The sequence below is a fragment of the Periplaneta americana genome, chromosome 14 (assembly GCF_040183065.1).
Source record: "Periplaneta americana isolate PAMFEO1 chromosome 14, P.americana_PAMFEO1_priV1, whole genome shotgun sequence".
NCBI classification, from domain to species: Eukaryota; Metazoa; Arthropoda; class Insecta; order Blattodea; family Blattidae; genus Periplaneta; species Periplaneta americana.
This window is the reverse complement of record NC_091130.1, coordinates 148,912,890-148,940,656: the sequence shown is the minus strand read 5'-3', so window position 1 is coordinate 148,940,656 and position 27,767 is coordinate 148,912,890. Positions and strand designations below refer to the sequence as shown.

Here is a 27,767-nt window from a genome sequence, read left to right as displayed (position 1 = left end):
AGGGAAAACCCGTCTTTCACTTTCCCACAAAGTAGCAACATATTACTGCAGCGTCGCTGTTCACGTTCCACACACAAAATAGTCACCTAATATAATGAAATTTGCTACATCTGAATCCTCCAGCAATCTGATTCTGACGAGGCCCTCATTCTGTGCTAGCAGATAGTGACATAATTGTGGTGGTAAGCGGTTGTAAAGCTGTTTGGATAAGCTGAACCACCACGCCTCGGTAGCGCAGTAGGCAGCGCGTAAGTCTCATAATCTTAAGGTCGTGAGTTCGATCCTCACTCGGGGCATAATATTTTTGTATTAAAAAACTTCAATAACGATGGAGTCCGTTCAGACACGGCTGCGCACTAAAACGCAGTACACGATAGCGTTAGGTGCGTTACGAATGGACAGTCTTAAGTTCACTCAAGCATATATTTATCTGCAAATTTTGACTGACGAAAAATAAATTGGCAAATTTTGCCTAGGAACTTCTACAAGATGTAGAGTCACTGAAACAGCAATGCTCTTCTGTTTTCTTTGTAACCCTCCGGAATAGTAAGATAACTAATAAAGTTGGAATGTTTTTAGTAGAAAGTAACCTCGTTTCATCATCGTCAAATAGTCCAATGCATGGATCACTTGACATAGTAGTGAGTATGATCGATGCAGTCAGTAGTAGTGGTAACAAAATTAGCGTCTTCAGCAGGAGTGTGAGTACTGTGAATTTGTGAATTTCTAGGATCAAAGTACATAATCTTATTACAATAGGATAACACTGAGATACTGGTTCTCGTAGTCCTCGGTAGTATAGTGGTCAGTATCCCCGCCTGTCACGCGGGAGACCGGGGTTCGATTCGCCGCCGGGGAGATAACTTTTTCGTTTTTATTTAAAATAAATATCACAGTTAACGGGAAATCTTAATTCTCTTACATTGGTTACATCTGAATCTTCCGTTATGGTCTAAACATTTTTTATGGATTACGGACTTGGACATAGGTATAGATGAATTACTGTGATATCGTCAAGTTTCCTATTTGACGAGAAATGACCTTCAACTTTTCCCTAGAACAGCCGTGGCGAGAACGTGACTCGCAGAGATTGTGGCTCGCAATGATAACTGTGCATTTCGCTTGCTTCTAACCTCCGCCAACCCCCACCCTCTCACTCACTGGAGTCAAACTCCGTTCCATTTGTATTTGTCTCTGACCTGCGAGTGGCATATGTCTCTCTCGAAACCATGTACGAAAGCTCCAAGTAGGATGGGAGGACGCATTTTTTTGCTGTCAATGTGATGAGAATATTAAATGTATGATTTGTTCACAAGTATTACGAGGAAAACGATTGTATAACATAAAACGGCATTATACTACATGTTACTGATGAAACATTAAAATGTTAAGTGTTATTGCTGTTGTTATCATCATCATCATTATCTCTATACGTCGACTCTTTTTTTCAGCAGATGTACGAATAATGCGGTTAGCTCTTCAATTTGAACTCACTGATTTACTGGGCCTATGTGATGTCAAATGAAAGCTAGATGTAAGGACTTGACAAATGTTGAACTTTCAAATCTTTGCCAAAAAATAAATATCCGAAGCTTCGTTCTTTCGCTTGCTCTGTTGAAGCCATGTTCGCTACAACTTACGTTTGTGAAAAATTATTTTCAACAATGAAAATAGTAACAACCAAATTTAGATCACGACTGACAGACAAATACCTTCGTGATGAACTACGATTGGCAATAAGTGACATAATTCCTGATTTTGAAACTTTGTCGCAGAGACATTCTGAAGACAGTTAATTTTAGGTTGTGATATTGTTCATTTATTGTTCATTTCTTTCTTGGTTACACGTACTAAACATTAGTTTGTAGCCTTGTACTGTATAAAATTATATTTAAGTGCTTGACGTAAGGAAAATGAAAATCCGTTAATAAGTCAGATAGTTGCTTCACTTCCCCTTCGGGTGTCCGCCTCCCTCCATAGGTGATATGTACGTTGCAGGTTACACAGTGGCTCGGCGCACGATTACATTTTCGCCACCGCTGCTCTAGAACGTTCTACAAGGTACAGAGTCACTGAAACAGCAAGCATCGGCTGTATTATTATTTGTACAATTTCGGAATAATAGGAAAACTAATAAAATGAAAATTGATTAGGTGTAAATAATTTCAGTTCATCATCAAACATTCCAGTGAATAAAGTAGCAAAATTAGTGTTTTCGTCAGCAGGACTGTGATACTACTAAATACAGTATTTACTTCAATTAAATTTAAATTAAATAAAAAAACACGTGAATTTAGATATTGAGGGGGAAATTTAAACCAGTGTTAGTTGCATTTTAGGTTTTGATCCCGTCATCCTTGTACACCCTTTGAAATGTCAGATTGATCCCATATAATATTATGACACTTAAATTTGAAAGAGTAAGCAATTTTGTTTATGCATCTCATTCATTTATTCGCGTATTATTTGCATATAAATCACTAGTACGTCCAGTAATGGAATATGGTGCTGCATGTTGGGATCCTTACAGATTAGAACATATTAAGACACTGGAAAAGATTAAAAAACGGGGTCTTAAGTGTTGTCGGAAAAATTCACGATTAAAATGGGACACACTCACGGACAGGAGAACGCGAATTCGATTATGCGCACTGTTCAAAACATACAGAGGTGAGCCTGCCTGGAGAGAAATAAAAAATAGATTGCAGCCGCCAAATTACTCTTCAAGGAACGACCACTCATATAAATTGAGGGAAAGAAGGCAGAGGACGGACACTGGAAAGTTTTCTTTTCTCAATCGTACTATCAGGGACTGGAATGCTTTACCTGCAGACTTACTAAAGGCTTTACCAACAACCAAAAATGCATTTAAAAATAGGCTTAAGGACCTTACTAATAGACGGTAATTATACACAGTAGTTAAAGGGTGTAAATGATATGTTGTTATTGAAGTGTTGTATCAGTGAAGAATTATGTTGTGCCAGTGAAGTGTGTTGTATCAGTGAAGAACTATGTTGTGTCATTGAAGTGTGCTGTGTAAGTGAAACGTGTTCCTGTCAGTGAAGCTTTATAGGTTATAGTGGCAGTGCAAAGTATTTGAACAGTGAAATGTTTTTGAAGTGTTAGTGAAATCAGGATAGAATCAGTGAAATGTGTCGTAGTTCCAGTGCAGTGAGTGAGTTGACAGCGAAATGAGTGTAATGTTGAAAGGTACTTGTGCAGATATGAACATATACTCGTGGGTTTTAGTTCGATCTTAGTTTTAAGATACAAATTAGAATATTTCAAATGTCATTTTAAGTGATCGTTTCATTTAATTTAGTATATTCCCTGTTATTATTATTATTATTATTATTATTATTATTATTATTATTAGTATTAATTATTAGTATTATCATTAATTGTATTTTTAATTAATAAGTTTATTATTGTCATTATTGAGTGTAATTAGTTACCACTGCCACCGGGTATATACCCATTGCAGTGTGAATAAATACATACATATGTTTTGTTATCTATCGTCGCCTGGCAACTTGGATCGTTGTTATCAGTTGGTTGTATGATGAAAAACAGTTTATTCTGGGTAATTTCCTGAATTCAATCAATTGAATTTACTAAATTAAATGTTGCAAATGTGCTCCATTGTTGACAAAACAGTAATACAACCTATTTCGGAACTCCTCTTGACTGTTTAATCTGATTACTTTCTTGAGTTATTCAATTTTTCGGTTCTTGAATATCCTCAGGAGGAGTTTAGGAAGTAACTGAGCGTCAGCGAGAAAATCAAACATTTATAATAACAATGAAGCTTTTGTTTTAAAGTAATTCAATTAAATCTCTTGTGGTAATGTAGTCCAGGTATAGCAGTAGAAGAAATATTCACAGGAAACTTTTAAACGATTTTTAACGAAGAAGTGCTGTTTGAGCTTTTGTTTGAGAAGTATTTGCAAGTGGCCCTGTGGCGCAACGGATAACGCGTCTGACTACGGATCAGAAGATTCCAGGTTCGAATCCTGGCAGGGTCGAATATTTTGAAATATAAAGAGAAAATGGGGCCTACTGAAAAGAAAATACTTGTATAGGATCGAATTATTCCAGGTTGGTAGGGTGGAGAATTTTGAAACGAAATAAGAAAAAACGGGGACGAGGATGTTATGATAACAGAAGCAGAAAGTGAAGAATTTTGTGCCCTGATAGATTATGTGTCTGTTGTCTGATCGAAAGAATTTTAATATTACTTTACACTGAATCCCATCTGGGAAGGCAATTACCATACTATTAAACTTGAGCCCTTCATTCTATATAGTTGCATCACTTAATTTCTGTGACTGCACATGATGATCTTTTCAGTAAACAGTTTTGATCTCACTCTAATATTATGACGGACGTCAAGATGTAAGTCATGTGGGATGTCTCACAAGGTTGTTAGGTAATTTTAGAACCTTTGGAATTTTTTCCTTAATGTGCGATATATAATGTTTTCTTGTAACCTATAACTTCGTCTGTGTGTAAGATTTGCATGATAGGCTGAATGAAGAAATTACCAAACTTATTTTTGAATATAGATTATTATGCTAGGATATCCTATTACAAGTACTGTCCACTTCTTAGCATCTGTTCCTCCCATAATAAACTGAGCAATGTTGACATCTTTCAGAATAGAACCGTGCTCTTGAGAGAAGTAAATATTGTAGTTTTCAGAACACTTCATAGGCCTAATTACTTTCCTAATAATACTCTTTAAGTCTTGTTGTATATACTTATTCTAATTATAATTTTCTTCTTCTTCCTCTTCCATTCATAAATGCTGTCTTAACGAATCTTTCCATCTCAATTTTGCGCATCCTAAACTTCTATTTCCATTTCGATCCCAATATAAACTGGTGTCCTCCATGTGTTTATTCCATTTAATTTTCCTATACATTATCCAGTTATTCACAGGTTAAATTTTGCATTTATCCCTAATTATATCACTTCTGATTTTACAGTTTATGGATGTTTGTTGTTTTATTTTTTATCTCAGTTTCTCTCTCTCTCTCTCTCTCTATCTCTCTCTGTACTCACATCCATAAGTAAGTCTAGGCCTTCAACTCATTTATATATTCTATTTTTGGTTTCCTTTATTAAATTATATTATTTTGTATCATATTATTAACGTAGAGTCTGGCTGGGCGGAAGAGAAGGCCTAGTGGCCTTAGCTCTGCCAGATTAAATAAATAAATTATTATTATTATTAATTATTATTAACCTCGAATTCTGTTAGCAATGGTGAGTTGATTTACGCCTATTAATTCATCAATTATTATGTTTGTGTTATTAATTTCAATGTATAATTATTTGCATTTCATTACTTGCTCTATTGTTTTCTATTTATTTCAAAGACCTTTTTGATACTGCTAATGCTTTTGTTTTTTTAACCGAGATTTTCTTGTTATATTTCCTTGCTATTTATTTAAATTTGTAGAGTAGTATTGGTAAATAATCGTCTGCATAACTGGTTAGGTTTAAATAATATTATACAATTTCATCATATGTATAGAGAATGAACCGTAAGTAATGTCATTAATGTCTTTGAGATATTTCAAACAAAAAAGTTTAACGCATTTCAGCTCGTTTTTGCTTCCTTTTCAAGATAAAAATTGTTTTATATGAAACATTTCATAGCGTTTTGGGAAAGTCATTGATTTAATTCCCGATATGCTCAATCACTTTAGGACAGCAGTGTATTATGATAATAAATCATTGAAGGAATTTTAGTTTTGACCTTTAAACTTGCAGAAATTTGATCCGAACAAATGTAACATTTTAAAATTCTTTTTCAGAACGGAAACGAAAACGTAAATGAACGCAGTTAAACAGAAAAGAAAATGATTTGTAATAGGTAATATATTATATAATTCAGCTTCGTGTTCGTCTTTCAAACGACATCGTATTCTTTTTTAGAGCAAAGCAAAGCATGAATTGCAAGTTGTGATTTGAAAATAAACATGTATGATGAGATAAGACCTCTCAACTTGATAGTCATTCTGGAAGGTTAGTTCTGGAATGAATTTGAACAACAGCCGAAATAGCTCAGTTGGGAGAGCGTTAGACTGAAGATCTAAAGATCCCTGGTTCAATCCCGGGTTTCGGCACAATAACTTTTTTTTGTTTTTGTTATTTCTTAACAAAGCATATGAAAAGAGAGAGCGAAAATTTTCAGTAACATCTAGACATTTAGATCCATCCTATGTTGCAGAACAATAAATACAGTAATTTTCATTTATTGCTGCGGAACAAATATTTCGATACCTGGAAATAAACAAGAACATCCTGACGTATTAAAAAGCGACGTATCCCAGCCACTGCTGTACCATACCGTACTTGGAATATTAAATAAGTACAGTAGGTATAAGTAAACCAAGAATCGAGTAGAACTCGCTGTAAGAGCGCTGTGTGATACATTTTTAATTTGTGGATGATGAAGATGATGATGATGATGATAATAATAATAATAATAATAATAATAATAATAATAATAATAATAATACGTAGTCGGTATAGCGCTGGACTTCTGTGCTCGAGGTTGCGGGTTATATCCCGGTCCAGATCGAGGGCATTTAAGTGTGCTTAAATGCGACAGGCTCATGTCAGTAGATTTACTGGGATGTAAAAGAACTCCTGCGGGACAAAATTCCGGACACCGGCGACGCTGATGTAATATCGGCAGTTGCGAGCGTCGTTAAATAAACCATAATTCGATTTTAATAATAATAATAATAATAATAATAATAATAATAATAATAATACGTAGTCGCTGGCTTTCTGTGCTCGAGGTTGCGGGTTCTATCCTGACCCAGATCGAGGGCATTTAAGTGTGCTTAAATGCGACAGGTTCATGTCAGTAGATATACTGCGTTGTAAAAGAACTCCTGCGGGACAAAATTCAAAATTCCGGACACCGGCGACGCTGATGTAATCTCAGCAGTTGCGAGCGTCGTTAAATAAACCATAATTTGATTTTAATAATAATAATAATAATAATAATAATAATAATAATAATACGTAGTCGGTATAGCGCTGGCCTTCTGTGCTCGAGGTTGCGGGTTCTATCCTGACCCAGATCGAGGGCATTTAAGTGTGCTTAAATGCGACAGGTTCATGTCAGTAGATATACTGCGTTGTAAAAGAACTCCTGCGGGACAAAATTCAAAATTCCGGACACCGGCGACGCTGATGTAATCTCAGCAGTTGCGAGCGTCGTTAAATAAACCATAATTTGATTTTAATAATAATAATAATAATAATAATAATAATACGTAGTCGGTATAGCGCTGGCCTTCTGTGCTCGAGGTTGCGGGTTCTATCCCGGCCCAGATCGAGGGCATTTAAGATGCTTAAATGCGACAGGCTCATGTCAGTAGATTTACTGGTATGTAAAAGAACTCCTGCGGGACAAAATTTCGGACTCACCGGCGGCGCTGATATAATATTGGCAGTTGCGAGAGTCGTCAAGTAAACCATAATTCGATTTTAATGTTAATAATAATAATAATAATAATAATAATACGTAGTCGGTATAGCTCTGGCCTTCTGTGCTCGAGGTTGCGGGTTCTATCCCGGCCCAGATCGAGGGCATTTAAGTGTGGTTAAATGCGACAGGCTCATGTCAGTAGATTTACTGGTATGTAAAAGAATTCCTGCGGGACAAAATTCCGGCCTCACCGGCGACGCTGATATAATATTGGCAGTTGCGAGCGTCGTCAAGTAAACCATAATTCGATTTTAATGTTAATAATAATAATAATAATAATAATAATAATAATAATAATAATAATAATAATAATATAAAGCCATATAAAGGGACTACCTATTTCTTTGCCGATTGAAGGGATTACGGATAAATACAAATTGTGTTCAGAAACATATTTACAGAAAATCATTATAGGCCTATATGCCGTGTCAAATTCAGCGTATACTATCAGAAAAGGTATTGAGGTCGTACTCCTCGGTAGTATAGTGGTCAGTATTCTCGCCTGTCATGCGGGAGACTAGGGTTCGATTCCCTGCCGGTGAGGTTGTTCTTTTATTAAACGTCGCAGTTAATGCGAATCTTTAATTATCTTACATTGTTCGCATACAATACGTCTACCTCCGTCTGCTCCAGTTTTTTAACTACCGACATCATTTTTTTTTGTATCAAGGTACAGTTTTTCTCTGATATTCTGAACTTTAACGTTTTTGTAACAAGCAACGGCGGAAATTGCTAATCTCCAGTAGAAATTCAGTCATATTTGTAATGTATATATTTATGCTTTGAAATCGAACCTCTGTTTTCATGGTTCTATTTGATCTCATCATGTGCGTGTGTTCTGTCGAACCACGTTCAATAATGTGACCGGGAGGACGGAGTTCATAGAAAATGCTTATTTGTATGTAGAACATACCATTCCAGCAGATTATTAGGCCTACTACCATTCATTGAAACAGGGGAGCTGTGAACACATCTGGGTTTACAAAAAAAAATATTGCAAAGTGAAACAAAAACACACTGGAGATGCCGGGGATCGAACCCGGGGCCTTTCACATGCAAAGCGAACGCCCTACCACTGAGCTCCCCTTACACAGCGAGCTCTCACAAACAGAACCTTGCAAAGTGTCGTTGATATGCACGTGATATAGTCTACAAATAGGATAGCCAGGTTCCCGTATTTCACCGACGTTTCCTGCTATCTACCCCTTCTTCTTCGATAATAATAATAATAATAATAATAATAATAATAATAATAATAATGACTTTATTTAACCTGGCAGAGTTAAGGCTGTAAGGCCTTCTCTTACACCAGCCGTGGCGAAAAGGCCATGGTGCGCCGAGCCACTGTGTAAGCTGCAACGTGCATAGCACCTATGGAGGGAGGCGGACACCCGAAGGGGAAGTTAATGTTTAGGACGTGTAACGAAGAAAGAAATGAACAAGAAAATATAGGACACATTATCACAACCTAAAATTAACTGTCTTCAGAATGTCTCTGCGACAGAGTTTCAAAATCAGGAATTATGTCACTTACTGCCAGTCGTAGTTGATCACGAAGGTATTTGTCTGTCAGTCGTGATCTAAATTTGATTTTTACTATTTTCATTGTTGAAAATAATTTTTCACAAACATAAGTTACAGCGAACATGGCTTCAACAGAGCAAGCGAAAGAACGAAGCTTCAAATATTTATTTTTTTCCAAAGATTTGAAAAGTTCAATATCTGCCAAGTCCTTACATCTAGCTTTCATTTAACGTCACATTGTAAATCTGTGAGTTTAAATTGAAAATCTAACCGCATTATTCGTATATCTGCTGTAAAAGAATCGACGTACACAGATGATAATGATGATGATAATAATAATAATAATAATAATAATAATAATAACACTTAACCTTTTAATATTTCATCAGTAACATGTAGTAACTTATAATGCCGTTTTATGTTATACAACCGTTTTCCTCGTAATACTTGTGAACAATTCATACATTTAATATTCTCATCATATTGCAAGCAAAAGAATGCATCCTCCCATCCTACTTAAAACTTTCGTTTTTTATAGAGGTACATGGTTTCGAGAGGGATATTGCGACGATACGCCACTCGCAGGTCCGAGACAAATACAAATAGAACGGAGTTCGACTCCAGTGAGTGAGAGGGTGGGGGTTGTAGGTAGGAAGCGAGAGAAAAGCACTGCGAGCCACAATGTGCTCGTGAGTCGCATTTTCGCCGCGGCTGTCTTACACTCAACCAGGATTAAAACTTGCTTACATAGTTGAACATAAAACTGGATCGGAATTGAGTACAGTAGAACCCCGATTATCCGTCACCCTATTAACCGATTGTCGGATCATCCGACTGTCTTCCTCTTGCTTCTTTTTTCTACAGAAATATATGAAGTTCTGTACATTGCATTAGCACGTTATCCTTTCGAGAGAGGATTATTACAAGATTTCGCCCTTACATAGTATGGTCTACTGTTCAAGTTGTCGTACTGTATAACTTCTATATAAAATTTCTTCCACGGACATAAAAAAAATCGTGTTGTACCCATTATCAAAAAGTGCAAATAGAGTGGTTTGGGGAACGAGAAACTGTGGCTCATCTCAGAATACAAGATTGGAGTCACAACTGTATGAAATTTAATAACAATCAATGATAAAGTGTATAAAGTACCGGTACGTAAATCTACAACATGAGACGTCCACTCTTCCTATCTTCCGACAGACAGCCATTGTAAGGAGTTTCAACTTAACAACCATACTTAAATTAGTGAAGTTCTGATCCACCGCCTAGCGTATTCAATACAAGACCATAGAGGAGCTTACGAGCATGTATGTATATTCACTAAATTTACGAAATCTTTCATGGTACGGATTATCCAATTTTTTCGATTAACCGTTCAGCCCACCCCCTTCATTAACACGGATAATAGAGGTTGTACTGTAATTACATACTGATACAATTTAGGTGTATAATGAGATCAAAAGAGGTAGTTACATAAAAATTTACCTCATAAAATAAAAATAAACATAGTGAAATACATATTAATGTTGTTAGAATCAAATACGAATCACATAAAAACAGAAGCCGATAATTCAATAAAAAAAATGTACACAGTAAAAATAAAAATAAACACATTAGTATACATATTAGTATTAGATTACAATTAAGTAGGATTTACATAATTAAACCAGAAACCGACAATTGAATCTAATGTACACAAAAATAGATTAATAATAAAAAAAACAACACAGTGGGATACATATTGGCGTTAAGTGATAACTAAACACGATTTACATGATTACACAATAAAAATAAGAATCATTCATTCATTCATTCATTCATTCACTCACTCACTCATTTATTTATTTATTCAATTATTTATTTATTTATTTACTTACGTGGTAGTCCTACATATGAATAGCGCTATAATGCTAATTATAATTAAATATTTTGAAATATAATCTGAAATGACAAATTCTCATTAATTTTCAACCTATTTTGTAAAGGAGTCCTCAGTAGTTGGAAAGTTCGCTTACAGAACAATAAAATCGTAGGTCAGATATCTTTGAACGCCAGTGTAGCTAATAGATTAGCTAGCTTTGAAGAAGTCGTTTCATATTTCATAATTAAACTCTACAAAATGTAATGAACAGAAAATTATGATTTTTCATGCTTTAACTACTGTAAATTGCCACTAACAATGGTGACATTGTTGACACGCTTTCAATGTTATCTACGAACTTTTGAAACGCACCTCGTATGCACAGTATGTAAGCAGTAAAAAACCACAGATTTTGATTGGTAAATTTAGCACCACTGATTTGTTACGTCGTTTAAAGGAAGATTTACCATCAGAAAATGAAGTTTTACGTCGTAGCCTATGTTCCAGTATCATTTGTCCTAAATAGTAAGAAACTTCACGGTTGACATGACAAGAAATCCAAATATTTGTACCACTTAACAACTTTGTCTCAAGAAATTTTGAAATTTATTGTATTTTTAGATTACATAGATTGCAACCCTGAATTTCTGTGAATTTTCTAATGCCATTTGATATGTCACATGATCCCCATTCCATTAAAAAATGACTTCGCTCCTATGACGCCACGTTGTGTCATGTCTTGGGATTTAGACGTGACTCACTTTGAATGTATCATTGTGTGTAAGTTTTATGTTACTGATTGAATGGACATTACCAAACATGTGAAGTTATTTGACCTTCTGGTACCGGTGCCTCAAGTCTGTGGGTGTATTCAGATGGCTACATTAAGTTAGTGCATGAAAAGATAATTATCAATTTATCATTAATCAATTATGCTATCTCCTCTCACAAATACTCAAATACAAGTTAAATAACATTTTACAAGCAAATATGTTCTCCAACATCTGTTAAGGAAAGAACTCGAAGTGTTATTAGAACATCGCGAAAGGGTTGAATTTGTTTTTGTGCGCGTTTATATAGAACCTGATAATAATATAGGAACCCTCGCTACCACAGTGGTCCAGATATAACATAGGAATTTTCTCCGGGAGCTCCACTTCTGTGGCACTCTTACAAATCTCACCTCACCTCACCTCACCTCACCTCACCTCACCTCACCTCACCTCACCTCATCTCACCTCACCTCACCTCACCTCACCTCATCTCATCTCATCTCATCTCATCTCATCTCATCTCATCTCATCTCATCTCATCTCATCTCATCTCATCTCATCTCATCTCATCTCATCTCATCTCCATAGTATCTAGGCTACATCAACCTCCTATGGCGCACCCTGGGGTACATAAGGACTAGTGTCCTGCAGTGTTCGAACATGAGAGAAGCAACCAAGACACTACAAACTTCGTCTTATTTCATATGAAAAACTAATAGCAAGATCTGTGCTAAAATCCTTCAGCAGTTAAAACATGAAGGGGTGGACGAATATTTTTATAACAAGGTGGAACAAACACGACAGGCCTCCTCCTGCAGAGAGAACATCAGCGAATATCGAACTTCGACAAACTTGAACCGAACCCCAGATCACATAATTATAGATTGCTCATTCCTATTTTAAAATCGGTTGCACTTTGAAGACAACAACCGCCAGATCGCCACCCGTCCGCCGTAAACGAACACGAGATGGCAGTACAGTCGCTAATGCAATTCAAATGGGAGCTATGACGTGACTGCTTATGTAACAACTACAGACGTGGACAAATTATTAGCAAAATTGAAGATTTTTATTATATATTTTTACAAAATATCTTTCTTCAATTTAGACTACAGTTGACATTTTTGCGTATTTCCAAATTATTAGCAAAATTTAAGATTTTTATTATATATTTTTACAAAATATGATTCTTCAATTTAGACTACAGTTGACATTTTTGCGTATTTCCAAATTATTAGCAAAATTTAAGATTTTTATTATATATTTTTACAAAATATGATTCTTCAATTTAGACTACAGTTGACATTTTTGCGTATTTCCAAATTATTAGCAAAATTGAAGATTTGTATTGTATATTTTTATAAAATGTAACTCTTCAATTTGGACTACATTTGATATTTTTGCATATTTACAAATTATTAGCAAAACTGAATATTTTTATTATATATTTTTACAAAATTTGACTCTTCAATTTGGAATACAGTTGACATTTGGGATATTTCCAAATTATTAGCTTAACTGAAGATTTTTATTTTATAGTTTTACAAAATTTGACTCTTCAATTTAGACTGTAGTTGAAATTTTTGCTAATTTACAAATTATTAACAAAATTGAAGATTTTTACTATATATTTTTACAAAATTTAACTCTTCAATTTAAACTACAGTTGACATTTTTGCATATTTCTGTCTATTGTAATGATAGAAATATGCAAAATTGTCAACTGTAGTCTAAATTGAAATATCAAATTTTGTAAACAGAATTATCATAAAAATCGTCAATTTTGTTAATAATTTGTCCACGTCTGTAGATGGCAGCATAGTAAACCTGACAAAAGTTGTTATCGTTAAAGCCTATAACGTAGAGCAATCTGGGTATATATGATCTAGGACCGAACATAGCTCCTGCAATGCACAATATAGTAAGAACTATGTCAGTAAATTGTCTACACTACTGGCGTCATATGGGTGAATGACGAACAGTCAAGTACTCGTCGTTAACATAATAATAATAATAATAATAATAATAATAATAATAATAATAATAATAATAATAATAATTTATTGGTCCCCGTCTTCATTACGTAATTTTAGTTTTCCATTATACAAAGTACAATATAAGTAAATTGAATCGGTTTTGTACAGAATAAGACTTGTATGTCAGTACAACGCACAAATTTCTTGGCTTACAAATCGATAATGTGTTAAATTGGGAAAATCATATTAAAGAAATTACCCTCAAGCTAATTTCAGTATGTTTTGCTATTAGATCTATATAAGAAATATCAATAACTTTAAAAACAATATAGTTTGCATACTTCCACTCGGTAATGAGTTTTGGAATAATATTCTGGGAAAACTCCACAGATATAACAGTATATTCCCGCTACAAAAAAGAGTAATTAGATTAATAGTACGTGCCAAATCTAGGGAATCGTGTAGGATCATTTTAAAATAACTACAAATAATGCCCATGGCTTGTCAGTATATATATATATATATATATATATATATATATATATATATATATATATATATATTTCTTTTCATTTATAAACTTCCTCGTATATAATCGTGAAAACTTTGTAATTAATTCAACAGTTCATAGCATAAATACTCGTAAAAAATGACTTTCATATTCCATCGACAAGTCTATCGTGCTATCAAAAAGGAGTGAGTTATACGTATGGCAGTAAAATTTTTTTTAATAGACACCCTATGGATATAAAAAATCAAATTCAAAACATAAGATTCTTTAGGGCCAAATTAAAGAAGTGCCTAATTTCTCACGCCTTCTATTCTGTAAGTGAATTTATGACATTCAACAACTCTTCATGAATATTTCTGTCCTATATTAAGTATCGATACTAACCCCTTGTGTTGTACTAGGCTAGACGGCATTTCGGAAGGCGATCAGCTGCTATATGCGCCGTAGTATTTCTGGTATATGACGTCACAAGCTTGTACAGTAGAACGAATCGGAATCAGTCTATAACAAGCACTTCTCGAGTTCTCGCGGAAAATAGTGTGTAAGGTGTATAATTATTTTAAAAACGTTGACGAGCAGGACGCTGCCGGCCATCTTGATGCTGGCTGCAACGTTGCCAACGCGCAAGAAACGACTGCAGAAGCATGTGGTGTGGGTTTGAGAACCGTGCAAAGAATATTGTTAGTGAAGGAAAGAGGGTTTGTTTGGTGTCATGCTTACAGTAATCAACGGCTAAGGTCATTATTGTCTTTTGATAATTTGAATTCTCTCCTGCCCTATTTGCATTGCAAGTGCGCGTGAAGTACGATGTGGCAATGTTGTACGCTGCCTTGCTCTCTCTATCTGTCTCTCTCGACGCAAACGCTAACAGATTACCGCCTTCCGAATTGCCGTCGACTCTAGTATATTGTAAAACTCTTCTGTATATATTTCAACTAGACTATGATTATAATTAAGACTTTGTAGTACTATTATGATTTTTTTTGACATGTTCCATATTCTAGCTGCGAAGCGATGTACGAATACCATGGAATGTAAATAAATACAATACAATACTCTGTAAGCTAATGTTTGCCGTTGGGTATTGTGGCTGGGGATGTAGCTCAGTGGTAGAGCGTTCGCTTTGCATGTGAAAGGCCCCGGGTTCGATCCCCGGCATCTCCATCGCGCTTTTTTTGTTGCCCCCATCTAATTTTTTTTCGTAAAATTAATACAGTGCATATTCAAATATCGGTATGTCGGCAGATTGCCTGCTTCAATGAATGATGGTAGATGGTAATTGCTGGAAAGAGATATTCTACTTATAGAACAGGTATTTTCTATGAACTCCACCTTCCTCGTCGCATTACTAAATCTGGTTCGACTGAAAAGAGCCACGCGTTGAATAAAATAGAGATATTAATACGGATCCTCGATTACGAAGTACAGTAGAAACATTGTTTAACGAAATATGCGCTTGGATTTCGACTGCAGACTAAGACCACAGTCTACTATATACAGTCACGAAGCTTGAGTTTTGAGGGTGCTAGAAACAATAGACTGTGCCGGTACTATTTTGCATTGCCTGTAATGAGGCGATATTAACGATCCTAGTGGTGAGCAACTACCTAATGTTTGCATATTTACTGCGTATTGAGCTTCGTGATTGTATATACTAGACTGTGCTAAGACATTTCCGCCGTTACGAGCGGTGTTTAATGTTATAGACTGCTACAACCATAATTGCTTCAATGACTCACTTAATTTTCGCTCCTTGTGGATTGATCAAATCAGTATTATTTTTGTGTTAAGCGTAATACGTTTCTAGGTTAACTTAGATTCGGTTAGCTTCCTTCGACTTGGGTTTAAGATTTAGTTTGTATTTAGACGCTTTTAATTAGGCCTACATTAAGTTCACGTGTGGATATGAGCGCGAAAATTGTCATACTTATATTTCAGCGTTCTGAGTTAGATATCTTTAGATGAGGAAGGATTCTAGCCTAGCCTTTAGTATACTTTCTGGAGCTCTTGTCGCATGTAGAAGGAAATTTTGCTCCGTACAATATCCATAGGGTGACCAGATTCACATCGATAAAAAAGAGGACACTAAGCTTAAAAAGCGAGGGCATTGTTCGAAAGAAGAGGACAGAACATATGTACTTAGATTTAGACTTAGGCCTATATTATACTTTAAATTGCGTCAATATTTATTTTATTACAAAATATTTACTTCGGAATATGTATGATAAGAACTTTCTTGTGTTAAATTTTAACGTACCTTGTTAACATGTTTCGACCTATTTTCGGTCATCTTCGGAACTGGTCGTTGTTGGTCTTGGCGCCTCATGTTTCCTGTGTGGGTGCGTTCGTATTGTAGAGTCAACGAGTGTATGTGTTTTGAAATTGAGTTGTGTGTTGAGAATATCGTTGGGGTGTGTTTTCGTGTGTCTGTATATTTCATATTGTTCTAGTGTGTTGAGTTTCTGGCTTTTTGGTTGAATGTGCAGTATTTCCATGTCTGTGTTGATGTCTCTGTAGGTGTGGTTGGCATTTTTGATGTGTTCTGCATATGTGGAGGTGTTTTGTAATTTTGTAATGGCTGTGATGTGTTCTTTGTAACTTGTTTGAAACGATCTGCCTGTCTGTCCTATGTATAAGTTGTTGCAGGTGATACATTTGAGTTTGTATACGCCTGTGTGGTTACAAAGAACACATCACAGCCATAAAAAAATTACAAAACACCCCCACTTATGCAGAACACATCACAAATGCCAATCACAGCTACAGAGACATCAACACAGACATGGAAATACTGCAAGTCCAACCAAAAAGCCAGAAACTCAACACACTAGAACAATATGAAATATACAGACACACGAAAACACACCCCAACGATATTCTCAACACACAACTCAATTTCAAAACACATACACTCTTTGACTCTACTCTACGAACGCACCCACACAGGAAACAAGAGGCGCCAAGACCAACAACGACCAGTTCCGAAGATGACCGAAAATAGGTCGAAACACGTTAACAAGGTACGTTAAAATTTAACACAAGAAAGTTCTTATCATACATATTCCGAAGTGATACAGTGTTAAAAGTTGTGTAATCAAGATGTGTAAAATATTTACAGTAAAGATTTAGGTTTATATCATATTAAAAGTATGTTAATATCTATTTTATTACAAAATAATTGTGAAAACTTAATAATAATAATAATAATAATAATAATAATAATAATAATAATAATAATAATAATAATGATTTTTCAGTTAGCTACATATGAAAGTCTGGGAACTATAATAAAATTATTAAAGAGAACAGAAAATATCTATTTAGATTTACATTCGCACCCCGATTTACTAGCTATCTCTGAGCAACGAACATAACAAGCAGGAGCAAAGGGAGTTATGATCGTTGGCAAAGAGTATATTTCATCGATGCTGCTGTCACCTACAGGAAATTACTTGAAAAGGCGTCAAAGTAGATAATTTCAAAATATCAGGCATACAAATTGCTAAAAGGAGGACATTTCTTGATTTTTTTTAAATTCGCCCGGACCCCGGACAAAGGCCTAAAAAGGAGGAATGTCCTGACAAAAGAGGATGTCTGGTCACCCTAAATATTCAGCAACCTCATAAATAGACAAAAAATGTTAAAATTCTCTTGTCACAGATTATCCTTATGGAACGGTGTCCACAATACATGGGAATAAAAACATACGTTATATTATCTGACGAAACAAAACCATGAAACAGCAAACAATTTAAAGAAAAAGTAAAACACTGGCTTTTGAATAAAGCCCACAAGCTCGGTGAATGAATATCTTGAAGATAAAAATTGTAATATTTCAATTTCTTTCTGTGTTAACTGGAGTCCAAAAAAATTGTTTTCTTGTTCGCGAATGTCTTGTTAACAAAAGTTTTATCAAACCGATATTCAGCTCAGAGTCCTATCAATTTTCTTTACAGGGAAAGGACGGCATTAATTGTGTCTGAATTGAAGCTTTAAATGCTCATGGTTTAGGAGATCGCTGAGACGTTGCTAGACAACCAGAAATGCACAAGATTTAATCATCTTATTATAATGTGGTCTAGATAGGGTGAATTTTTATTAATTGACTGCTAGTATAGGGAATTAAACACTGAAAATACCTTAGTTTTGTAGTGAGCAGTAGTAGAAACTCGATGTGATCACTGGGAGAGCTGTGGTGCCACCCAACCCGCCCTAAATAGGTTCCTTACTTATATAGGAAAATCGTCGTACTTGAAGGAAGAAGGCGGCATATTCCGTCGTTGTGACGTTATTTGAGGTGGAGTGGGAGAATGATTGCAGTGTCGCCAACTGTGGTGACCATTCATATTATCTTACACACCTAACAAAGCCTAACCTAACCTAACATAACCTAACCTAACGTGCTACACACCTATTGTAACATTCCTAACGTTTAGCACACCTGTTGTAACATTCCTCACAGTTTCATTTCGTTTGCCGATATTGGCATCCCTGCTACGCCTATAGCCTGACATCTGCTGGAACTCAAGAGTCATCTAGTGGAAGTGAAGTGAAACTGCGACTCTGTTAATTACGTTTCCGAAGTTGTTTCTGTGTTATCTGCAAGAATTATTGTGTCATTGTAGTGATAATTGCATTTATATTGTACAATAAAAATTGAAATGTGTCGTGGCTGAGATAAAAGTGTTCTAAATCGATTTCCAGCGCCACAATCCCAGTGATAAACGTGTGAATATTCGTTAGGAGTCCGTTGGAAGAGGCAGTGGAGTAATAAAACTTGACCAAAATCTGAAAATCGATAAATATGTTACATAGGAATTATTGAAGGAGCAACGACGATATAAAATAATGTTGAAAATAACGATTAAGAAAAAAATGTTTCCTGAAGGAATAGGTAAAAGATCGTAGACTATGTTACTGATGTAGGTCTTTAAAACATTCCAGTAGAAGAATCATGCAGCTATTTAATTAATTGTAGATTTTATTATGTAAATGTTTTACAATTGTAAAAAATATGCAAATTTGATATTATTTTACAGGTAATTATTCGCTATTTTAATATCCTGAATAGTGTTTTATAAAGTGCAATGCATGTATATTAAGTATGACAAGTTTCGTCATTTAGCTTTTATAGTAGCTGAGATGTAGAAAACTGAATTTCACTAAATTTTCGCAGGCCAATGGTGTACCTCCCCCCTTAAGGACCTCTTTCCATTTATTATCGGTACCTTCTTTGGAATTCAGTCATTTTTCAAAATATAAATTATGATCACACCAAATAAGTGAGATTCAACAATGTTTGATCTAATAGCCTGGCGTCTGCTGGAACTCAAGAGTCATCTAGTGGAAGTGAAGTGAAACTGCTATTCTGTTAATTACGTTTCCGAAGTTGTTTCTGTGTTATCTGCAAGAATTATTGTGTCATTGTAGTGATAATTGCATTTATATTGTACAATACAAATTGAAATGTGTCGTGGCTGAGATAAAAGTGTTCTAAATTGATTTCCAGCGCCACAATCCCAGTGATAAACGTGTGAATATTCGTTAGGAGTCCGTTGGAAGAGGCAGTAGAGTAATAAAAATTGACCCTAGATAGTTGATAACATATTGACATGAAAAGTTTTGTTTTCCAACTAAATAAACTCCAGCACATAAATAGTTCTTGTTAATTTCCAGTGCTGTTTAACAACCGGCCCTGTGGCGCAACGGATAACGCGTCTGACTACGGATCAGAAGATTCCAGGTTCGAATCCTGGCAGGGTCGAATATTTTGAAAGAAACAAAATTAATGCTCTTTACTGCTATGTTTAGAAAGTTCTCCAAATTCAAATATTATAGGTTCAAAACATGCTAAGTGCGAGTATTTTGAGACATAAGCAGGAAGTAAATGGGCGTAGATAGTATAGGCAGCCAAGTTTCGATTACTGAAGGTAGGAGTCGGAAATTCTGAGCTCATTCCATGTTTCCTGTTCGTAGCGACAGCAGCGACCTCATCTCCAATTGTTAATAAATAAGAAGTCGGTGGCCTATACCATGATTGCATAAGCAGAAGGCACAGTAATGTGGCCTGAAACAAAATAAAAATAAGAGTTCTAGACTGGATGTTTAACACATTTTATATAATAATTATTATTAAATTTGGGGACATTCTGAATTTTGCTCGGGGACAAAAATCGGGTAAATTTCAGAACACGGATTCCTTACTTTCCATCTTACTTCAAAATTCCAACCTTGTGCACACAAAGTAAATTATTGACACTGAAAAGTGCCTTTTCGTAAGCATGATGATGCACATTCGACAAACGCAGACAAATCTGCTCTTTATAGTATCTTAAGATGTAATTGTCAGTGAGGAATCCGCATACTGAAATTTTCCCCAAAAATCAAAATTCAAGGACTGTCCCCGGGAAACGTGGACGTCTGGTAACCTTACTCTACAGATCGCTTTCGAATATACCGCGGTTTAGCTATAACGCGGAGGTGAAACATGTCCAAAAATCGCGTTTTATCGGACTTCTACTGTGAAAAGAAATAAAACCGATTTTGTATACCACGTGTACCTCATTAATAGTATGTAAGCTTAATGTTTGGGACGGACTAGTAGGTATGGGGATGTAGCTCAGTGGTAGAGCGTTCGCTTTGCATGTGAAAGGCCCCGGGTTCAATCCCCGGCATCTCCATTACATTTTTTGTTGTACTTTGTAATGTTTTTTTTTTTTTTTTTTTTTTCGTAAAAGTATTGAAATGTATATTAAGATATGTCTTCTCCTCCCCCTTTTCAATTATCGGCGACAATCTTCATTAAATGAAACAGATATTTTCCATGAACTCTGTTCTCTATGTCACATTACTGAACCTAGTTCGATTCAACAGAGTGATGAACATGAATATAAACGCTCTATTTACAAAGTACGTAGAAATATATATACCGGTGGTATATATATATATATATATATATATATATATATATATATATATATATATATATATAGGGGAAGGTGTTGTACCTTGGGTCATTCATCATTTCTCTGCCGTCTGTGTTTTGAAAAATGAAGTATTACAATCAAGTTACATATTTGTACACAAGAGTCCTCTCACAAAGCTTTAGTGATCTTCAGATACAGTGGTTTGCTTTCTTTGTGAAGAAATTTGTTTTTGATCTCAGAAAGTATTTTGTTTGTAGTGTGTTCTTTATTTTTTTTACGGGGCTGTGTTATAATTCAAGACATTTCCAATAGTAAGGTAAGATCTTTGTTTCTTTCTTGTTCGAATGGTATATTAGGTTATTGTTAGAATATAACCTAACTTTTGAAACATGATGTTCAGTTCACAATGAGCAGTAGTTGTACCTCGGTCCTTGGGTCGACCCAAGGTACAACATTGAACTGATGATGAGCAGAAGTGTACAAATCAATATAAATTATTAGTTAATTTAATATAGTTTATTGCTCAATATGTTGGAAATATTATATCGTCATACTTTTATTTTTATAGAACCATGCCAAGAAGCAAGAATGGAAAAAAGCGGGAAAAAGTAGATGTAGAAGCACTTCGCAAGGCTATAAAGGATGTGCTAACAAATGGAACTAAAGTGCGAACTGCTGCCAAAAATGTTGATATTTCGAAAACTACGTTGTCTAGGCACTTACAAAAATGCAGGATTCTAATGAAAATGAGTTTGTGTACAGAGCTAACAATGATGTAAAGAAACTGTTTACTTTGCCACAAGAGATTGAATTAGTAGAGTATTTGAAACAGGCAGCAAAGCTACATTACGGTCTAAATAGAAATGAAGTTCTGAAACTTGCATATCACTATGGATATGAAAATAATTTGGCTATTCCAGAGAACTGGAAAATCGAGAAAAAAGCTGGCGACACGTGGCTTTGTCATGAACCTACCACCTCCCTACCAACAAGGTTAATCTAAGAGACAAACTTCCCCACTACAATAATTCGCAGTTGATTTCAGTAGTTATGATGTTAAGTGGATCGATTTTGTGTTTGTTATCTGCTTCAAATGCTTTATTGCATGAACATGTTGCAAAGGAATTGTATCTTTAATTTGTTTCCTATTATATTCCAGAAGTTTCGTGATTTTTAGATATGTAGCCTACACTTTGCATTCATATTTATGTTTATCCACAATTTGTATTCTTGTTTCTTTTCTTGTAGGCTAAATTTATAATGTGACCCAAGGTACAACCTCATGTTGTACCTTGGTCCATTATACTTGCATACATTTAATTGAATATAAAAATTATCAGAGTAATTAAATTTGTAAATAAAGATTACCAATGATATCTCAAAGGGTAGCTTCATCTTATTTTATAATTTGGACAACCTAATAATCATAATATGGTAAAAATAGAAATTAAATGTAAAAATGACCCAAGGTACAACACCTTCCCCTATTCACAAATATTACTCCTGTATTTCTATTGTAAACTAAGAAGTTCTTCCGTTATCAAATAACGACGCACGGCGTCTAATGTTACAGATTAGGACAAATGCAATAAAATTCATCGGTGACATACATAGCTACTTGCCATTTGAACTGATGCAATATTAATGCTATCCTTCCAACAAGCGTTGTGATTTCCTAGGTAAAGTTAGGCTTGGTTAGATCATTTTCCGCTTAGATTTCTCTTTACTTTGTATTTTGAGTGTTTAAATTTATATTCATTTAAAGTAGGTCTGTATTAACGCTAATATTCTCATACATGCAGAGTTTTCTGAAAAAGGTTTCATTATTTAGAGAGGAGGGGAGATATTATGCATCAAAACATGGATCCTAAAATTAATATCTACTAAGATATGAGCAAATGTTTATCATTACTATAAGAACAGCGTATCTGCCACTGTGAGCATTGGAAAATAGTTTTGCATATTTCGATTTCTCGTCTTGCAGTTAACGGTACATTAGAAGTTGGATGGTATCCACTGGTTTTGAGTAAAATTATCGTTATTTTCGATTTTACAGAGATTTACCTTATTTTACATAGATTTAGCTTTTTTGAATGGGGTTAAATACCGGTACGGTAGGGGGTCGCAAAGAAATGTCTTGTCCAAAAGTGGGTCGCATCTTTAAAATATTTGGGAACCACTGCACTAAACTAAAATCATACCACGAGTGATAAGTCTAAAATACATGTCCTGTAATAAAATAAAAAATTGGTTTATTTATTTGTTTATTTATTTATTTATGCATTTATTTATTTATTTATGTATATATATATATATATATATATATATATATACTGTATATTTATTTATTCCTTTGTTTGTACGGAATGACACATAATTTCACTAAGTTTTTATACCGAAATTTTAAGAGTTTATTCACCATAAAATAAGATCCGTAGTGATGACGTGTAATAACAAATGACAGAAACTCGGGATTAAATCATAAGTTATAGTGCCTCACGACAGCCCAGCTATCTCTTAAATTCTATTACTTCTAGTTACTGAAATTACACGTTCCTATTTTCCCCTTCTATCTTAATGTAAAGTTGCATATTATTACGACGTAAAAATAAAATTCCACTGCCGAAACCCGGGATTGAACCAGGGACCTTTAGATCTTCAGTCTAACGCTCTCCCAACTGAGCTATTTCGGCGAAATAATGACTCTCCTTTGAGCTTCATTGTTTCTCTTCCCCTTCTTAGCGTACTTATGCTATAATGATAAAAAAAACATTCTGCCGAAACCCGGGATTGAACCAGAGACCTTTAGATCTTCAGTTTAACGCTCTCCCAGCTGAGCTATTTCGGCGAGATAATGACTCTGCTTTGAGCTTCATTGTTTCTCTTCCCCTTCTTAGCGTACTTATGCTATAATGATAAAAAAACATTCAGCCGAAACCCGGGATTGAACCAGGGATCTTTAGATCTTCAGTCTAACGCTCTCCCAACTGAGCTATTTCGGCGAGATAATGACTCTCCTTTGAGCTTCATTGTTTCTCTTCCCCTTCTTAGCGTACTTATGCTATAATGATAAAAAAACATTCTGCCGAAACCCGGGATTGAACCAGGGACTTTCAGATCTTCAGTCTAACGCTCTCCCAACTGAGCTATTTCGGCGAGATAATGACTCTGCTTTGAGCTTCATTGTTTCTCTTCCCCTTCTTAGCGTACTTGTGCTATAATGATAAATAACAATCTGCCGAAATCCGGGATTGAACCAGGGACCGTTAGACCTTCAGTCTAACGCTCTCCTAACTGAGCTATTTCGGCGAGATAAAGACGTTTCTTTGAGCTTCATTGTTTCTCTTCCCCTTCTTAGCGTACTTATGCTATAATGATAAAAAAACATTCTGCCGAAACCCGGGATTAAACCAGGGACGTTTAGATCTTCAGTCTAACGCTCTCCCAACTGAGCTATTTCGGCGAGATAATGGCTCTCCTTTGAGCTTCATTGTTTCTCTTCCCCTTCTTAGCGTACTTATGCTATAATGATAAAAAAACATTCTGCCGAAACCCGAGATTGAACCAGGGACCTTTACATCTTCAGTCTAACGCTCTCCCAACTGAGCTATTTCTGCGAGATAAAGACATTTCTTTGAGCTTCATTGTTTCTCTTCCCCTTCTTAGCGTACTTATGCTATAATGATAAAAGAACATTCTGCCGAAACCCGGGATTGAACCAGGGACTTTTAGATCTTCAGTCTAACGCTCTCCCAACTGAGCTATTTCGGCGAGATAATGACTCTCCTTTGAGCTTCATTGTTTCTCTTCCCCTTCTTAGCGTACTTATGCTATAATGATAAAAAAACATTCTGCCGAAACCCGGGATTGAACCAGGGACCTTTAGATCTTCAGTCTAACGCTCTCCCAACTGAGCTACTTCGGCAAGATGTAGACTTGCTTTTGAGCTTCATTATTTCTAACAACTACCATACAGAGCTCTTATCTCAGTACACAATGTGCAGTTCATCTCCTGGTCTGGAACAGAGCTCGATGCCGTTTGAAAGACAAACTCTGCTCAGGAACTGAATTGTACGGTATGTATATCTTATTCGTTATGCTGCGTTCATACGTACTGCATATATGACGTCTAACTCCGTTGCTTATTTTCATCTGTATGTATGAAATAAACTTCATATTTCTTCGACTCGTTCAGGAGATGTTAAATGTTTTAAATGGTGAGAGTGTCAAAATCGTAGGTGATTTTGACGTGGCCGCCATTTTGGCAGTTTCACGATGTATCGCTCACTGCTCTATACTAGGGGCAGAAGAAATAGGCGGGTATGGCGAACCCCTCATTCACTACCCCGACTCCTATACCCCTCAGAACCTGCTGGGTGTATGGTCCTGTCCCAATTAACTTACTCTTTCATTCACACATTTTGCACTACAGGAAAACTTAAAAGAACAAATAAAATAACGTGATTTTAATAATTAAAATACCTCACTTATTGAATATTGTTGTTTTGTTTAGTCACTTGTCCGAACACAGGTCTGAAACTCATAAGTGACAACAACAAGGCATCACTCATGAGGTAACTAAGCCAGGAGTTAATGGGTTATGGTGGCTACTTCCCTTTCCTCTGCCATTGCATACAATAATCAGACTTTAGATATATCATTTATAATATTTCGCAAGCTAGCCATTTCACAAATATAATAATTATTATGTAATGTAAACCTAATATAGGAGAAATAAAATTTTTAGCATTACACACAAGTATTTTGTTTTTATGCGTTTTCAGAATATTGTAATGAAATAGATAATAAATAATGTTTATAGAGTTATCAACTTTGTGAATCATGAGAAAATTAAAAATTAAAGTGCAATAATTTAATATATATTTTGCCGTGTGTAGAAAATGTAGCCTACGTTATTATAACATGAACGAGTTTCGTAATAATACTTATGTATTAGAAGCACACTTAAGAATGGCTTAGCTTAACAAAACAAATAACACAAATATGACTAAAAAATCGTTCTGCACAAATTCTCTGAATCGATCTTAGAGAAACACCACACGCCTTGGCAGTGGCTATCTGCGTTGATAATAGGACACTTTTAATGCCCTTATAATCTCTTTAAATTCTTTCAAAAAACAGTAAACTTGATAAATAACGCCTCTAGTACGACTTGTGATATCATGGCTTGACTGAGACAATATAGCGATTACTTGGATGATTAGTATTTTAAAATACTGATTATTATTACACATATATTTGCGAACAAGCCGTAACACAGTAGTATCACAGACGAGCACTTGTCAACAACCAGCATTCGAACGCAGCCACAGGAAGGTCTCTTTGTTGAGGTCATAAACCGCTAGAGAAAGTGTGGAGTGAGTAGTTTCCGCACAACACTAAAAACCCGCCTATTTCTTTCGCCTTTACTATAGTCGAAGTAGGCGCGGAGCACTGCGAACGCAAAAATCTTACATCGCGAGCGCAAAGGAGACCCCACTATGTGTCCGAAACGTAAGACTTTTGCGTCAAAAAATATAGGAGAGGAATATGTTTGTTGCTCACGAGATGAATAGTGCAAGACGAGGCGGGAGAGAGAACTGTGTTAGTGATATCAATGCTTAGGCCTACATTATGTGACGCAGTAGCGATACTATTCATTACTATTCCACATTCAATCGTCACATTCATTCCGCACGTTTTCTCACATACACTTTCGTTAATTTTTGCATCTGTCAGTGTATACATGTGAACGCAGTTCATATAAAATATATAATTATTATGCAATATTCTTTACCAGTGGATTAATCACTGCCCTTACTCCGAAGAAGTGAAGCCGTGTGTACATAATCAGATATATTTTACCAACTTATGAAAAAAATAGACCCTATTATAACGTAAAATAAAATACAGAATTTGTTAAAAGTCGCTTTCCCCAAACACTTCCTTACATTTAATTACATTCAATTTACATTTGACTACACATTCCTTTACACAGGAAAGTGTTCTAGACCCTAGCGGAAGATGTGAAGAATAAAGAGAATTAAATATCTGTAAATATCTGATATTGGAAATAAAGTTGAAATGTTTTCAAAAATATGCGGAACAATTAAAAGAACTTTAAAAAATAAAGTAAGAAAAGATACGATGATAAAATTTTATAAAACTGTGGCAGTTCCTGCAGCTCTATATACTAGTGAAACTTGGACAATGACAAGTAGAGATAAAAGTAGACTACAGGCAGCAGAAATGAGGTTTTTAAGATCAGTTCTGGGAGTCACTAAAAGGGACAGAATCAGAAATGAAGACATAAGAAATCAATACAGATTTTTAGCCTAAATGAAGGAATAGACCATCATAGGCAAAAATGGCTAGATCACGTAGACAGAATGGATGAGAGAAGATAACCAAAGAAAATATTAAATTATATACCAGAAGGGAAACGAAACATAGGAAGACCAAAAAACCATGGAAAGACCAATGAACTAATAATTTGGAGTGCGCAACAAGCCTTTGTAGGGCTTAATGCCTGAAGAAGAAGAAGAAGAAGAAATATCTGTACTGTGACATTTATTTTAGGTAAAAATAAAAAAAAACCTCCCCTGCGGGGAATCGAACCCCGGTCTCCCGCGTGACAGGCGGGGATACTGACCACTATACTACCGAGGACTACGCTACTA

General features: G+C 35.4%; 17 non-coding genes across 17 annotated transcripts; 6 read left to right on the top strand and 11 right to left on the bottom strand.

The window, feature by feature from the left end:
• Positions 1-223: 223 nt before the first annotated feature.
• On the top strand, positions 224-296 carry TRNAM-CAU (transfer RNA methionine (anticodon CAU)). Its single transcript has one exon. It is a non-coding gene; the product is annotated as a tRNA-Met (tRNA).
• Positions 297-3,952: 3,656 nt separating this feature from the next.
• TRNAR-ACG (transfer RNA arginine (anticodon ACG)) lies at positions 3,953-4,025 on the top strand. Its single transcript has one exon. It is a non-coding gene; the product is annotated as a tRNA-Arg (tRNA).
• A 2,036-nt stretch (positions 4,026-6,061) lies between these two features.
• TRNAF-GAA (transfer RNA phenylalanine (anticodon GAA)) lies at positions 6,062-6,134 on the top strand. The gene has a single exon. It is a non-coding gene; the product is annotated as a tRNA-Phe (tRNA).
• Positions 6,135-8,531: 2,397 nt separating this feature from the next.
• On the bottom strand, positions 8,532-8,597 carry TRNAA-UGC (transfer RNA alanine (anticodon UGC)). The gene has a single exon. It is a non-coding gene; the product is annotated as a tRNA-Ala (tRNA).
• A 6,656-nt stretch (positions 8,598-15,253) lies between these two features.
• On the top strand, positions 15,254-15,325 carry TRNAA-UGC (transfer RNA alanine (anticodon UGC)). Its single transcript has one exon. It is a non-coding gene; the product is annotated as a tRNA-Ala (tRNA).
• A 4,527-nt stretch (positions 15,326-19,852) lies between these two features.
• On the top strand, positions 19,853-19,925 carry TRNAR-ACG (transfer RNA arginine (anticodon ACG)). The gene has a single exon. It is a non-coding gene; the product is annotated as a tRNA-Arg (tRNA).
• An 844-nt stretch (positions 19,926-20,769) lies between these two features.
• TRNAA-UGC (transfer RNA alanine (anticodon UGC)) lies at positions 20,770-20,841 on the top strand. Its single transcript has one exon. It is a non-coding gene; the product is annotated as a tRNA-Ala (tRNA).
• A 2,866-nt stretch (positions 20,842-23,707) lies between these two features.
• TRNAF-GAA (transfer RNA phenylalanine (anticodon GAA)) lies at positions 23,708-23,780 on the bottom strand. Its single transcript has one exon. It is a non-coding gene; the product is annotated as a tRNA-Phe (tRNA).
• An 82-nt stretch (positions 23,781-23,862) lies between these two features.
• TRNAF-GAA (transfer RNA phenylalanine (anticodon GAA)) lies at positions 23,863-23,935 on the bottom strand. The gene has a single exon. It is a non-coding gene; the product is annotated as a tRNA-Phe (tRNA).
• An 81-nt stretch (positions 23,936-24,016) lies between these two features.
• TRNAF-GAA (transfer RNA phenylalanine (anticodon GAA)) lies at positions 24,017-24,089 on the bottom strand. The gene has a single exon. It is a non-coding gene; the product is annotated as a tRNA-Phe (tRNA).
• Positions 24,090-24,170: 81 nt separating this feature from the next.
• Positions 24,171-24,243, bottom strand: TRNAF-GAA (transfer RNA phenylalanine (anticodon GAA)). The gene has a single exon. It is a non-coding gene; the product is annotated as a tRNA-Phe (tRNA).
• An 80-nt stretch (positions 24,244-24,323) lies between these two features.
• Positions 24,324-24,396, bottom strand: TRNAF-GAA (transfer RNA phenylalanine (anticodon GAA)). The gene has a single exon. It is a non-coding gene; the product is annotated as a tRNA-Phe (tRNA).
• Positions 24,397-24,477: 81 nt separating this feature from the next.
• Positions 24,478-24,550, bottom strand: TRNAF-GAA (transfer RNA phenylalanine (anticodon GAA)). Its single transcript has one exon. It is a non-coding gene; the product is annotated as a tRNA-Phe (tRNA).
• Positions 24,551-24,631: 81 nt separating this feature from the next.
• TRNAF-GAA (transfer RNA phenylalanine (anticodon GAA)) lies at positions 24,632-24,704 on the bottom strand. Its single transcript has one exon. It is a non-coding gene; the product is annotated as a tRNA-Phe (tRNA).
• Positions 24,705-24,785: 81 nt separating this feature from the next.
• On the bottom strand, positions 24,786-24,858 carry TRNAF-GAA (transfer RNA phenylalanine (anticodon GAA)). The gene has a single exon. It is a non-coding gene; the product is annotated as a tRNA-Phe (tRNA).
• Positions 24,859-24,939: 81 nt separating this feature from the next.
• TRNAF-GAA (transfer RNA phenylalanine (anticodon GAA)) lies at positions 24,940-25,012 on the bottom strand. The gene has a single exon. It is a non-coding gene; the product is annotated as a tRNA-Phe (tRNA).
• Positions 25,013-27,684: 2,672 nt separating this feature from the next.
• TRNAD-GUC (transfer RNA aspartic acid (anticodon GUC)) lies at positions 27,685-27,756 on the bottom strand. Its single transcript has one exon. It is a non-coding gene; the product is annotated as a tRNA-Asp (tRNA).
• Between the last annotated feature and the right edge of the window lie 11 nt (positions 27,757-27,767).